Source organism: Thunnus thynnus, chromosome 6 (genome assembly GCF_963924715.1).
Source record: "Thunnus thynnus chromosome 6, fThuThy2.1, whole genome shotgun sequence".
Lineage (NCBI taxonomy): Eukaryota > Metazoa > Chordata > Actinopteri > Scombriformes > Scombridae > Thunnus > Thunnus thynnus.
The window spans coordinates 13,729,910-13,743,651 of record NC_089522.1 but is presented as its reverse complement, the minus strand read 5'-3'; the positions used below and the strand labels follow the sequence as shown (position 1 = coordinate 13,743,651).

Genomic DNA, 13,742 nt, shown 5'->3' with positions numbered 1-13,742 from the left:
CCTGTCTCATCCTTAGCTGTCAGCAGGTCTACCACCCCAGCGCTTGGGGAAGAGGTGGCACCCAGGGGTCTCATGTTCAACAAGCCCCCTGATCGTTCAGGTCTGGCTGAAGCTACAGTGGGGGGAAGATGCCAGTGAGATCTATATCTTTGAAAAAATAAAAGAGGGGGGACACTCGCCAGCAGACAGTAATGAGGGGTCGTGGAGGAGTTGCCAGAACGGCCCCAACATGGAGCCTTGAGGGGCTCCAGAGCGTTTAAATATTGAAACAGAGCACCAGCCCCTGTCTCGTTACTGTTGTAATGAGGCTGGTTAGGAGGGGTGGAAATCCCAGGCCGCCGAAAGAGCAGCTGCCAGTTTTACAAGTTTATGTCACACAGACAGTCACATGACTCCTGGTGGGGATTGTGTCTAGTTTTGTTAAACATGTTGTGCTAGATTAATATTTTTTGGCAGGATGTGTGATATGTGAGTAACAGGCCATTGACAGTGCAATTTTATTGTTTAGATACTGACAAGTTATTGTTGATATCCTGGATATTGTCAGTTCGAGATGCTGCAGTGGTGATGAGCACATATACAGTCAAACTGTCAGAGCTGTTTTGCTGAAAGCTACTTGCTGCGGGTGGATTCAGTGTGTACGACAGGGTGAGAGTGAACCGAGCAGGACATCTGCAGGACAGAAAACCAAAGCAATGAGCTAGAAGAGGCTAAAAAGCTACACAGAGCTGCATAGTTGGGTGATAATTCGCTGCAAATGACCCCTAATCACACAAAGTAATTTGAATCATTGTTAATATAAGAAATATTGATTAGTGGAGCTTTAACTTTGGAAAACAATGTTAGCAGCATCTTGACCTGTATTAGAGGGTGTAACACAGATTGGTGTTTGCATTAGTACATGTCTGCATCAATGTTATATCTACATGCATTAATAGTGTGTTTGCACCGTGGCAAACACATACAAATGAGCACTGTTGTGCTGTGTGTTGACGGCTGTGTGTGTGTTTGAGTGCGCGCATGTGTGTGTGTATTTTCAGGATCGGTCTTTGTCAGAGTCACTGATTGCTACAAGGTTATGTGAGCTTGACTTCATTTAATCTGCAAAAGGAAATTTATTTTGCATCACTTGGCATTTAGGACATAGACAACAAGGGAAAAAGCCATAACTATTTTAAAGCAGTGACATAAAAACTATATTGACAGCTGCAGTTATCGACAGTGCAGAGATAGTTAGATAGAGACTCAATCAAGCCATTAAAAGGTTAGGGTAAGCCTTTTAACAGAAATCGTCATGGTGAAATATTTTAGAGGAGCGATTCAGATATCCAGAATTGAAAATGCCGAGAAAGTAGAAAGGTGAATACAAACCCACAGTATAATTTGTTGTATACAAACAGTGATATTCATTACCCAATAAAACTCAGTCAGTGGCCTAACGTGCACACCGGTATATGTTTTAACCTGGTGGATCACTGTTTCCATTTAATTACAGACTCCTCTACTGCCTACTATCTAATGAGAAGAACAGCCTTAAAATAAACTTTATCTAAAAAAAAAAATAAAAAATGAAAAAATGTCACTGAAAAATTGCAGTTTGACTTGACTTCACATGCTCAGTGCAGCTGGATTACTTGTGTTTTTTAAATTGAAACAGCAATCTTTTTTCTCCAATGTAGGTTTTAGACATATCTCATATGACCTGCTTGCTCTGCTGCCTTTCACTGGGATAGATATGACATCTTGGTGACGTTCCCAGATAAATCACTTTTTGTAACAGTAGAAATGTTTTCTGTTGTGGCTTTTCATTTCACAAAAAGACAGATGCCCTTCAGTGCTACACTCCAGCACAGGGGCGAACAATGTGTCTTGTAGTTGTCAAGAGAAATGACAGCGAGATAATTGGTAGGGCACTCCCGTTTCATTTAAACTGAAACAAATAGGCTTCCAAAGAGGATTGTGCTTTAAAAAGTAAAGCTTTGTTTTGCGCAGCTTATTATGCAGGGTTCGGAGTGAAGTAATGAAGAGGAGTATTAACGGATTGAGCATTAAAAACAAATGCACATTCATTGCAGTTCATGAATATTCATGCTGCTAATTCAAATAACCTTAGGCGACTGTTACGACTAATGAATATTTAAAACAGCTTGGTCACAGAGATTTGAACACTGCATTACAGCTGACTTTCTGGGATCATCATGTACAAGGGTAAACAATTTGGCAAAAACAGATTTCAGTGGTGATCAAAATACATCTGGAAAACAATATCTCATGTTGTCACATTAGTTACGGGCCATTGGCGCCCAAAAGGAGAACGTGATGACACGCAAGAGGACAGCAAGGTGAAGAGTGGGAAATAATCATAATTATTGTCAAAACCATTAGTTGATTAGTGTATTAGTCAATCAACAGAACATTAATTGACAATTCGTTTAACAAAAAAATGAATTTTAAGCTTCTGAAATTAGATAATTGGCTGCTTTTCTTTTTGTGTGATTGTAAATTGAAAACTTATTATGGGCATTTTTCACTGTTTTATGACATTTTGTAGAGCAAATGATTAATTGATTTATTTTTTTAAAAAGTCTAAAGAAGAAAACAGTCTTTAGTTGTAGCCCTAATCATAGTAAAAGTAATCATTTATGTGCTTGCTCTGATCTCAAACCTTTCTGGTTGGCCCAGTGAGGAAGGGTTCAATAGCCGGAAAGGAAAAGCAGTCACAGCTCTGCGCCTAACAGAGGGGCGACTTACTAAACATGTTTAGATTTACCACGCTGGTTTTGAAAAAGCCCGGCGCCCTTACACGCTGTAAGTGGGAGAATCCTGTACGACCCACTTAAAAAGGGGGCCTCGGCTGCTTCCTTTGAGGGATCAGCGTGGTGACTCGTCCTCCTCGCCACCACCGCAACGCTAATTAGGCCCACCACAAAGTCAGCCTGTGGGGATAATGTCCCATTATTAGAGTCATTTGTTTCAATTAACCGCTCTGTGATTCTACAATAGCATGGCGCAGCCCAGCGCAAAGAAGCCATTACTCTCGCCCAAGGAACCACTGAGGTTTGGGACAAGAGTGTTTGTAAGAAGGTTACGGATACCTGGTGCTGCCGGGCTCCACATACTGCCCAGTCACTGTTGAGTTGTTTCAGCACTGAGGTAGAGCGAAAAACTCCTTATTCATACTGTATCCTCTCTAGAGCGTTTAGTGGCAATAATAAGGTATTAAAATCTGTTTACTGGCTCTTGTGAAATTTCCTGATTCCCATTCTTGTGCACTTCACTGGAAACCGATTGAAGATTAGTAGCAGGGATTGTTGACTTGAGCATTGACCACTGAGAATTGTGGGCTGTTCTTTCTCCCTTTTAAATGCAGAGAGCATTGTGGTTGACTGAATTACTATTCTGCTACTGTGTACTTATGCTGCTCTATTCATTTTTAGACTGCAATCAGTTACTTTCTGAGCTTTATGTATGAGCCTCTCTTTTTCTCTTTAGCTCAAGCATTATTCTCATAAGTCTAAAATCCTCATTGTAAATAGAAGAAATCTTACTGTGTCTATTTTCATCAAATCAGTGGACAAAGAAAGCAGATTGCTTTCTCAACAATCCTCCCTCCTCTGTCTGGGACTTGCAAAATGACAATTAGCCTAGTACCTATATGGCCACCAACAAGCAACCCTTAATAATAGCTGTTTGTACTGTTTGTGCACTTGCATACTGCCTGCTGTTGGTCGCAGCTGGAGGCTGAAAGAGCCTACTGGTTGCAGGTTGCATAAGGCATGAGTTTGAGGGAGATTATGACTGTGATTTGTTGCATGATGTAAGAGGAATAACATCAAGAAATTGTTCATGTGGCTTTGATGTCAGTCTTCAAGCAGCAAAAAACAGGTGAATTATGTCCACCAACATTAACTTCAGGCGATTATTTCTTGAAACGTCACTCTTTCCTAATTATTTGCATATTGTTTTTATCAGCTGTGAGCTTCACTAAAAACTACCTCAGTGTTTTTGCACACTCAAGAGCAGCAGTACAAAGACGCTTATCAACTCAAAAATGCTACTGAATACAATATTTCAGAGCACTTTTCGGTCCTTTCAGCACTAGATAATGGAAACTTCGATTGATACCAAGAGGTTGCTGCCCCGTGATGCCTCTGTTGCCAGGCTCTCTCATTGGCTTTCTCCCCCCGCTGCGCAGATGTTTACAAAGAGACATCACCAGCTCACATTAAAGGGTTCAAGTTGTCCCCTCGGGCTGTTGCTATGGAAATAACCCTGCTATGGTCGCTCATTCATGTTTGATTAATTGTTTTTTCCTTTCTGTGCTGTTGCCTCTACAAAGACCTCATCATGGGAACATTTTATCTTGAAAACAAACAATAGCAAAAGATGCATATGTCCAAATCCATTTTATTTGGGCTTTGAGATATTCTCTCTTCCTGCTTTGTGGACATTTTGAAGATGTTCTAAAGTGATAAAAGTCTTAAAAATGGTATTATATCATATCAATGTTAATAAAGTCTTAGCCCATGACGCCATACAATCATAAAGACTATGTTTTATTTCATTTCCCAGACCTACCTGGACTGAAGATAAGCATTTTGCCTTTTTCGCCTCCTAAATTGCACTGTGTAGTGCTGAGCTACAGCAACCCACTGGGGCCAATTAGGATGCCAGCAGAGCCAGGAAGTGCATAGCAGATGCTTTTGCCACTATTTATTAAAATCCAATCTGCGGGGGCCCCTCCAACAGCTTGTTAAACTACCGTTAATCTAATTAGCTCTCACTTGCCACTGTTTTCACCACATTACCAAATACAAGGGCCTCGACTTTGCAATTTAGGCTGATTAAGTGGGTCCAGTGCTGTTGGGCAAAGCTTGTAGGGAGGAGCTCCTCAGAGCTGTCAGTCATTTTCCAGTCAGATAAATCATGCAGACTACCTCTGCTTTGGCTTTGGGCTCGAGTTTGAATTAAAATATCTGCAATGGGAATATTGGTTGAAATCAAATCCATATCGCTAGTTCAGTAGTGCAAACCCGCATGTCTGAAAACACTAACAAAGTGTTCCACATCATAAAGACCTTGTATATTTGTAATGGCATGGCACCAGAACTGGATACAAATTCCATAATGGGCTCTTTATGAACCAGGTCTATACGATTCCTACTGATGTCCTTTCATGTTTTTTAGATCACGACTATGAATCTGCACTTCCGGTTCATTATTGTTTGGGCCGGCCTTTATTTTTATTTGATGAGTGCTGCTCTCTGGACGAATGCCTGGTTCTACTCAGAGATCTGTGCGGTGGCTTTGACATGCAGTCCTGTTCATTGCTTACAGATGGGCTGTCTAACATGGAGTTGTAATAGTTTCCAGATGAGGAACGCATGGTATATTTTTTAAGACATATTTTAACCTATCAACCCTTCATGGTGAACCAGATGATGGGAATATACAAAGACAAGACTAACTTAGAGGTGATTGTAAAATAACTGACAGTTTGTTTACAATATGAAACATTTATAGAGATTCATAGTTTAAGTTGACTCTCACATTCATCACAATCATCTTGTCTTCCATTTATGGTATCTACATGTAATCTTAGTTTGGACAAGGTTGACTCATTCAGATAACAAACAGCTTTGTTTGAATTCTCATCTTGCCTGCCAACATTTTATAAGGCCACAATCTTGACAGCATTACATGCAGGTGCACTTTGAAATGTTAGGTGAAACCAATATCTAAATAACAACTAAATGCATGTAATAAAAACCAAAATGTAAGCCCACATGATCCCCTACCTTAATTATGGAAGACTTGCTTACTTAATACTCAAAATCCACTCCAGCATTTATTCTCTTCCGCTCCAAAATCATCTAATCTTACAGTACAATTGAAGATATCATGTTCAAATACACAATGTCAGGTAAAAAAAAAATGCAGGATAGTATTATTTATCATAACTTTCTGCACTGACTGCATTCTCGCACATTGCAGCTAACAACTGGATGGATGTTTTCACATTTTTATACCAGCTGAGTTTGTAGCCACACATGAAAGATGTGCACCATGATAACTTTGTGTCCTGGTATTTTTGTTGCACTACACAACCTTCAGGAACCCACTCCTTCCTTAAGGCGGCAAGTTACAGCTGGTGGTGAAAATTGCAGAAAAATTATATATGGCATCTTGAAATTACATTATTCTCACCGCTGCTGCTCTAACCATGGCCATTTATCTATTTATAAACCCACAAAGGCTTAGAGTCTGTAACAGCTGCACTAAGCTGTGCTGCACTCCAGTATGCTGGTGTGGAGAGGTCCGTGCTTGTACTGTTGAAGAGATCCATTCTAGTGTACTACAGACACATTTTTCACAAATAGCATTATTGAATTTCCTTGGTCAGTTTCTTCAAAATATATAAAAATAAAAAAAAATATGAAAATACAGTATATCAACTTGGCCTCTAGACCACCTGAACATAATGTGCCATGGTGAGTTTAGAGTCTGAGCCTTGATCCTTTTGTCAGAGCGGGTGTTACTTTTGAAAAGTGGTGGATGAGATCCATTTATGGTGAGATGTTGATACTATGTTGATCCTTTAAAGTGGCTATAATCAATATTTTTATGTTATCAATGGAACACATGACTGCTTGTATGTGAAAGGGGTTTCTTGTCCTGACAAGCCCACAGTTCTTCAGTTCCCCTCAGATCTATGGAACATAACATTAAACAGCAACATCTACTTCATTGTTTTGGTTTTCCAACTCGCAACTTAACTGTTTTGGTTCATCTCACTGCTCCCATCAATGATGTTTTCAGCAAAAATGATCTTAAAACCCACTGTATGTTACCTGCTCAGCAGCAAACATCAGACAGACAAAGTTAGCAACTAGCTGGTGAATAAAGTGGAGCATTTAGCAGTTGAGAGCTGACAAGAAAACTGAGCTAACAGAAGAGTGAATGTTGGACTTACCAGGCTGACACGAACACAACTTTAAATGAATGACAGTGTGGCTCCGTATCTGCTGGATGTGTGAAGTGTAAATAGGCAAGGCAGATAGACATTACTGAGTCACTTTTCTGACTCATCTGTACTTGTGCTACGGTTAAACTAGATTTGAGCTTGTCACAGATAAACATTTCAAAGGTTTTATTCGCTAAAGTAAAACAAAAAGAAAACACAGCATACTTTACCAAGAGACATGTCTCCTGCATGTGGTCCCATTTCACTCTCTCTCTGAGTCAGGTCGCCTGAGGTTGATGTTTGTAAATCTTTGGAAATGATAGAAATGAAAGCTGCTATTATCCTGTAATTGCCACACTTGTGAGTTGTGCCATCACCGTGGCCGCTGTCCACTAGAAGTTATATACTATAAATCTCTCCCTCCTACTCCCTATATAAAAACAGTCAGTTGTGTATTCTATAGTGAGCAGTAAATTAGGATTTTGGACACTTATGAATCAATATTTCACATCATCACTGGCAGTTCTAGTGCTGTTTGTATGTAATTTTCACGTCTATAAATTGCAGCACAATGCATTATGGGATTGTTAGCAGTAAATAGAAGGTGGTTTCGGACACATTGCTCTCAAAAAGCAAACTTAAAAAAGTTCATTCTTAAGACAACATTTAGGCAGTAAAGTACTGAGAAAGACCTTTCTAAATATGTTCCCATTATAGAAAAGTCCCCTAGTTAAAACTACTTTTACTAGCTTTTTTCCCCCAGTCGGTCCTTGATCAAAGATTATTTCACTACCGATCTTTGACTGATGTTCTTGAAATGCTGTTTTAAGGAGCCTCCTCTGTATCACACCCAGCTGCAGAGTAATGTTTGTTCTTTATCTCATTCTTCAGGTCAGTGTACATTCAGGGGATTTTCCCTGCAAAAAATAGCATATGAAACTGGTTTATCATGTGTTCTGTGCTGATAATAACTATGTAACGCAAGCTGTAAGCCTGTGTAACACACTGAAAGCCAATGCCATGTTTATTTTTCACATTTTACATTATTGTTTGGAACATTATGTTTACACTTTGATGGCATTTAGATTTGATTCAGTGATGTTTTCAGTATCTGCATCATGCTTTTGGTGTAATGGCCGTCACGGTAAAGAGAGAGTGTATCTGTGCATCACCTCTTAGTACTTCTGTTTGTTTTTATGGCCTTTTGAAATCAATACACCGTGCAGTACTCTCCACTCTGCTGCTCAGTGTATATGATGATGATGATGATGATGCATATATTCAGGAGGCTGTGATTGGGCGAACACTTTTATACTCTCCCATACTATTACCTGGTTTTATTGTCTAATTTTCATGTCTCTTAAACTCTGTCAGTCTCCGTGTCTGAGCCCGTCCTTCTTTTTGTTATCAACCCTCGCTCCACCTCTCCTCCTCCTTTTATCTCTTCGCTCTACATCAACTCTCTCTTTTCCTCTGCATCTCGCTCTCTCCACTCATTCTCTCACTCTCTTTCACTTCCTCATTCTCCTTTCCTCTCTCCATTTCTCTCTTTCTCTCTCTCTCTCTCTCTGCTGTTTTGATAGTGACGCAGTTATCAGGCTGTCAATTCTAATCTTGTCTTGCCAATGCAGTGCTGTCCATTCAGAATTACAGCTACCCCCCTCCTCCCTATCTCTCTCCCCACATTATCCACCACCCCTTCCATCTCTCTTTCTCTCTCTCTCTCAGACAACAGAAACGCTGATGGGATGAGCGAGCTAAGTCTGACACCATAGTTCAATCTTTTGCCAGTAAACTAGAAAGCTGTGTACAAAATATATTTAGACTCCACTGGTCTTTACAGGATATGGTGGTGTCTTACCTAGCAACAGCCATTGGCTGTTTTTGGTCATCTGCATTGGGGTTTTTAAAATGTAGCTGAAGTGAAAATGCTTTTTTTTTCAAGAGCAGTCTCAGGCTGCTCTGTATATGGGATGTTTGTCCTCTTGTTTGGAGAAAATCTATTTCCAATAACTGAAAAAAGTAGAAAAATTAGTTTTTTATATCTTCTGATCTCATCATGGTTAAGTCTGGGTATTAAAGCATAATACTTTTTGATACACACTGCAAAGCTGTCATCAAATGACAAGTCTGATTCACAATCTTGTTTACCTTTTCTTTGATTAGAAAGTTTGATTTAAATCAAAGTGTTGCAAATTTTAGACAGACTTTTATTCAGGCGAACTTCTGGTATGGCTGCTTACAGCATGTAAATTTTGAGAACTTTGGCTTCTTTTGTTAAATGAAAAAAGGTTTTGCAGAAAAACATGTTTATATTTCCCAAAGCAAGGCATCAAAAAATCTTTTGGTGTCAGTACAAAAACTCAGGTATTGTATTGTCACTAGTATTGAAAACATTTTTACAATACACAGTCCATAAGCATCTGACAGATTCTGTAGTATTGGTTATGCATCTCCACAGATGAAAACCTATCAAGAAATGTTAAGATCAGACCATTAAGACGTTTAATTGTGTTATCACATTACACCTGATAATGCTTCCTTATTGCTGCATTTTACCCAAATGACGTCTGTGACTTGACTCGCAAGCCACGGTTAAAACAGAGCAGGATGAACAGGGGAAGACGATGACCTGAAGCAGACCTTTGCACATGCTTGCTGCAGTTTATGTTACTGTTGTGACCACACAGCATCTCCCTCTTGCAGCAATGTCATTTGAAACTCTGAATTGTAATTATAATAGTGAATATTACTGTCCTACTGGACATTGGGAAGGAGGGGTTGGGTTTTTGGAAATTGGACATTTCATATTAGGAGAAAATGGCTATAAACCATGTAGCTTGCATTCAGGGATCCAGTCTGTTGTTTGGAGGGTATATTTTCCTGATTCATGTGGATAAGTACCCAATTGTAGAAAAAAACTGCCATCATGTCATGTCAAGATATCTCCTACAGTGGGGCAGAGCTAGAGATAAATGTCCGACAGTCTAAAATATGAATGGTAAACATCAAGATCCAGTGTCAGCACATCCGAATCAAAGAGCTACTTTACAGACTCACCACTTTCCATCAACAGTCACACAGGGAGAAAAATCCATCGTAGAAGAGGACCAGATACCAATCTCTCCTCTGACAGTATCAGAAAATAGACCAGAATGCAGTGCAGCCACATGATTTTGCATTATGAATAAGGGATGTGACTCTTCTTTTTCCTTACAACAACAGCTGTCACAATCGTTACTGTTCTCTTCACCTGCATGAGAAAACCGAGGATAATAAGCTTGATACAGCGTAGTGGATATTTGTTTATCCACCGTTGATAATTTGTAAAGCTGTCAAATAAAACCAGTGTGATAAACATTTTTTGTGATTAAGGAAAAGAGGAAGACGGAAAAGCAACAACTGTTTCCGATGTCTGAGTCATTTTCTTATCATAATAACTGATATTTGATATCTGGTCACGTAAACCACATGGGGCAACTGCAAAAAAAATCCCCTCCTACGAACTGGTAAAATATGAATCTAGAGAAATGCACCATTATCAAACTGTGTAAGAAACGATGACTTGATCAGGCAGCTTTAAAATATTATCTGACCTTAAAATGTCAAGATCATTAAACTTGATTATTTATCTTTTAATTAGTCTTTTAATAAGTTAATAATCAATTTCATTGTATCCTGCAACTCTACTACAATATGAAAATGATGATTGTTGTACAGTAAAGTTTCATTTATTGTACTCTTTTTAGAGGTATGTTGAGCGACGATCATTCATTTTTCATCTATAGTCTTTTCAGTCTTTCATTGATATTTCATCTTCCTCTGTCAGCCTCCTATAAGTTCATAAACATGAATCGTACAATAAGGGAGGAAAATAATGAAAGAATATGCCCCTTGTTCTCCTGGTTGATTGCATGTTGCTGCAAGCTGTTGTGTGCCATCACTCTCTCCACTACATGAATACATGTGAAATTTCCTGGAGATTATTTAGCCCTCTGTTTTTTTTCTCTGTTTTGTCATTCCATTAGCTCTACCTTCAGTTTATTCTATTTTCACTTCAAAGGCTTGGGTGGAACAGATGTCATTTCAAATGCCTGTCTTCTGCCTCATTGCCTAAAAGTGAGGGATGATTATTTTTTAATGAAACCAGGCATCCACGCACACAAAAAAAAAAAGAATATTACCTGTAAGCTGTGAAATAGACAAGCAATACTTTCACATCACCCTAAATGGGAACACCCATTCATTTCTACACACCACAAAAGCCATTTTGAAGTTGTTTTTTTTAGCTGCCAAATGTGCTCCTGGACCTTGAATTTTGATTAGTTAATTTCATGCTGTGTGAAATACAGTATGTTGTTTGGCTGCAAATGCTTTGCTGAAACAATGGGATTTTCAAAGGCAGTCATTTTCTGTTTTCAAATTGACAGTTAAAGGAGAAAACATGGCTGTTGCTTAATCCAGTGATAAGTATGCATTAGATGGATGTGAACGTCTTTAAATGTCCTCAAGTTGCTGTTTGATACTTGCGCAGGGACAAATCTTTTTCATGGTTTGTTTTCCCCCCTGCTGTGTTTTAACACTGAAACCCAGGATCAGTGGATTATAAAAGGGAACATTCAAAGCTGTTTAAAATTTCTAAAAATGCGACCTGATGAAACAGGAACTTGGCCTTAGAGATGGGCTCTCAAGCCAAAAAAGGAGTTCACTTTCACTTCACTCAAAGCCCCTAACATCATTTCAGTAACTCTCCATAACTCTTCAACCATAAATTGTGCACATAAACATCCTTCATTTGACATAATACCAATGTTGATCATTATATATTCAGTATGTCATTATATTTTCTATTATATGGATGGAAATTGGATTGTTTTTTCCTGCCTTTATAGCAACCAAGAAATCAGGTTAACTGATGTTCCACTGATACTAATGGCAACATCAAGCCGTCACTTCTTCCTCGCCATCCTCCCTCAGCCACATCTCTTGCTCCTTATCTTCCTCTCTTTCTCTCTCTCTCACTCCGCACCCTTCCTCTCCCTCTTTCTCCCGTGCTTGATGTGTTCTCTCCTCAGCAAAGAAGGCAATTTCCATATAGAATCACAACCAGGATCAGGTGACCTGGATTTGACTCCCCGTCAAAGCCCTGCACGGAAAATGAAAATGTATTCATGTGTATTGGATCTAGTACATCACACAGATGTGAGTAGTTTTTGCCTGCTGAAAATGTAGTGAGATTGCAGTGTGTTATTGTTGACGAACCAACTGGGGACATCCTTCAAAAAATATAGATTTAATCCTTTTTATATGGTTTTCTCAAAAAGTGGAATTTAATTCTTTGTGATCTACATGAAAGAGGAAAAATAAAGATTGAACTATTGAGAGAAAATCGGAAAATATCCATGAATCTAGCTATTTAAAGGTGCAGTGTGTAGAATTCAGTGGCATCTAGCAGAACGGACTTGGCAGAAATGTTATATAATGTTCATAAATATGTTTTAATTAGTGTATAATCACATAAAAATAAGAATCGTTGTGTTTCCGTTACCTTAGAATGAACCCTTTATATCTACATAGGGAGTAGGTGCCTTTCCATAGAGCCCGCCATGTTGCACCGCCATGTTTCTACAGTAGCCCAGAATGTACAAACAAAACACTGGCTCTAGAGAGGGCCTTTTGCATTTTTCACAAGTCTCGCGGCCACAGTAGGTTCTTCTACACGCTTGGAAGGCCAGGGTGAGGGGAGGGGAGTTGGTTGCAATCTGCAACCTCACCACCAGATGCCACTAAATCCTACACACCAGTCCTTTAAGAACTGATAAAGTAGTGCCAATGTGAAACCATACGATGGATACTATGGATTCCAAACTAAAGAACGACAGGGAGATGAATTGCCCACCTGCAGCACCTGCCGGAGGATTTGAACTCCCATCTCCATGACCACCATCCAGCTCTGTTTGTCAGGCTAACCCAGGTAAAATTAACTAACGTTACTGTAACTTACTTAACTTTAACGTAGCAAGTGTTGGTTAACATTGACATTTATCTAAATGTTCATTACGTTATGATACTGTGTGCTTGTACTTAACGTGTTGGTCACCAGTGCATTTAGCTAATGTTAGCTAAGTAACATTAGCTTATTTAATTTTTAATAGATAATTTGCTTAATCTTTTATCTCTGGTTGGATGTAACTTTATAACGTGTGTGTGTGTGTCATGACAGGTGAGAGCAGAGGTGAAGATATAAATGTGTCTTCCATCCATTGAAGGCGATGAGGACCCATTGCTGTGGTGGAGTGGTCATGCAGGAGAAATGCCTCACCTTTCCAGGGTTGCACGCAGGCTTCTATGCATACCTGCAAATAGTGTTCCTTCTGAGAGTGTTTAGTGCAAGTCACACAGACACATTATCACACCTCAATGAGCACAACTAAAGCCAGTACTTCAATCTATCTTGAAAAGGGCCATCTAATCTATCTTGTTGTCTGTACCATTTGACATCATGGTAGAGAGGTGAAAAATAGAGCCTCATGTAAGAAAGAACAGACTCACCCGATGTTGCTATTTTTTATTTATTTATGTAGGGGGACCTTATGATTTATGATTACCTTATTTAAGATTGTTTGATTGTTTGTTTTTCATTAAAACGACGTTCATTAAAAAAAGATGTGTGTCCTATCTGTGATGCAATAAAAATATATGTTTCCTAACAAAATGTAAGGTGAAATGATTCCAGTATGTTTTAGTGCCATTTTAAGTTTTAACCATATTTTGGTGA

At 39.1% G+C, this 13,742-nt stretch overlaps 1 protein-coding gene across 3 annotated transcripts in view; it reads left to right on the top strand.

Annotated features, from left to right (window-relative positions):
* LOC137184328 (TOX high mobility group box family member 2-like) overlaps positions 1–13,742 on the top strand; it is an 81,807-nt gene that overhangs the window by 58,197 nt on the left and 9,868 nt on the right. The gene's annotated exons all lie outside the window — the stretch shown is intronic.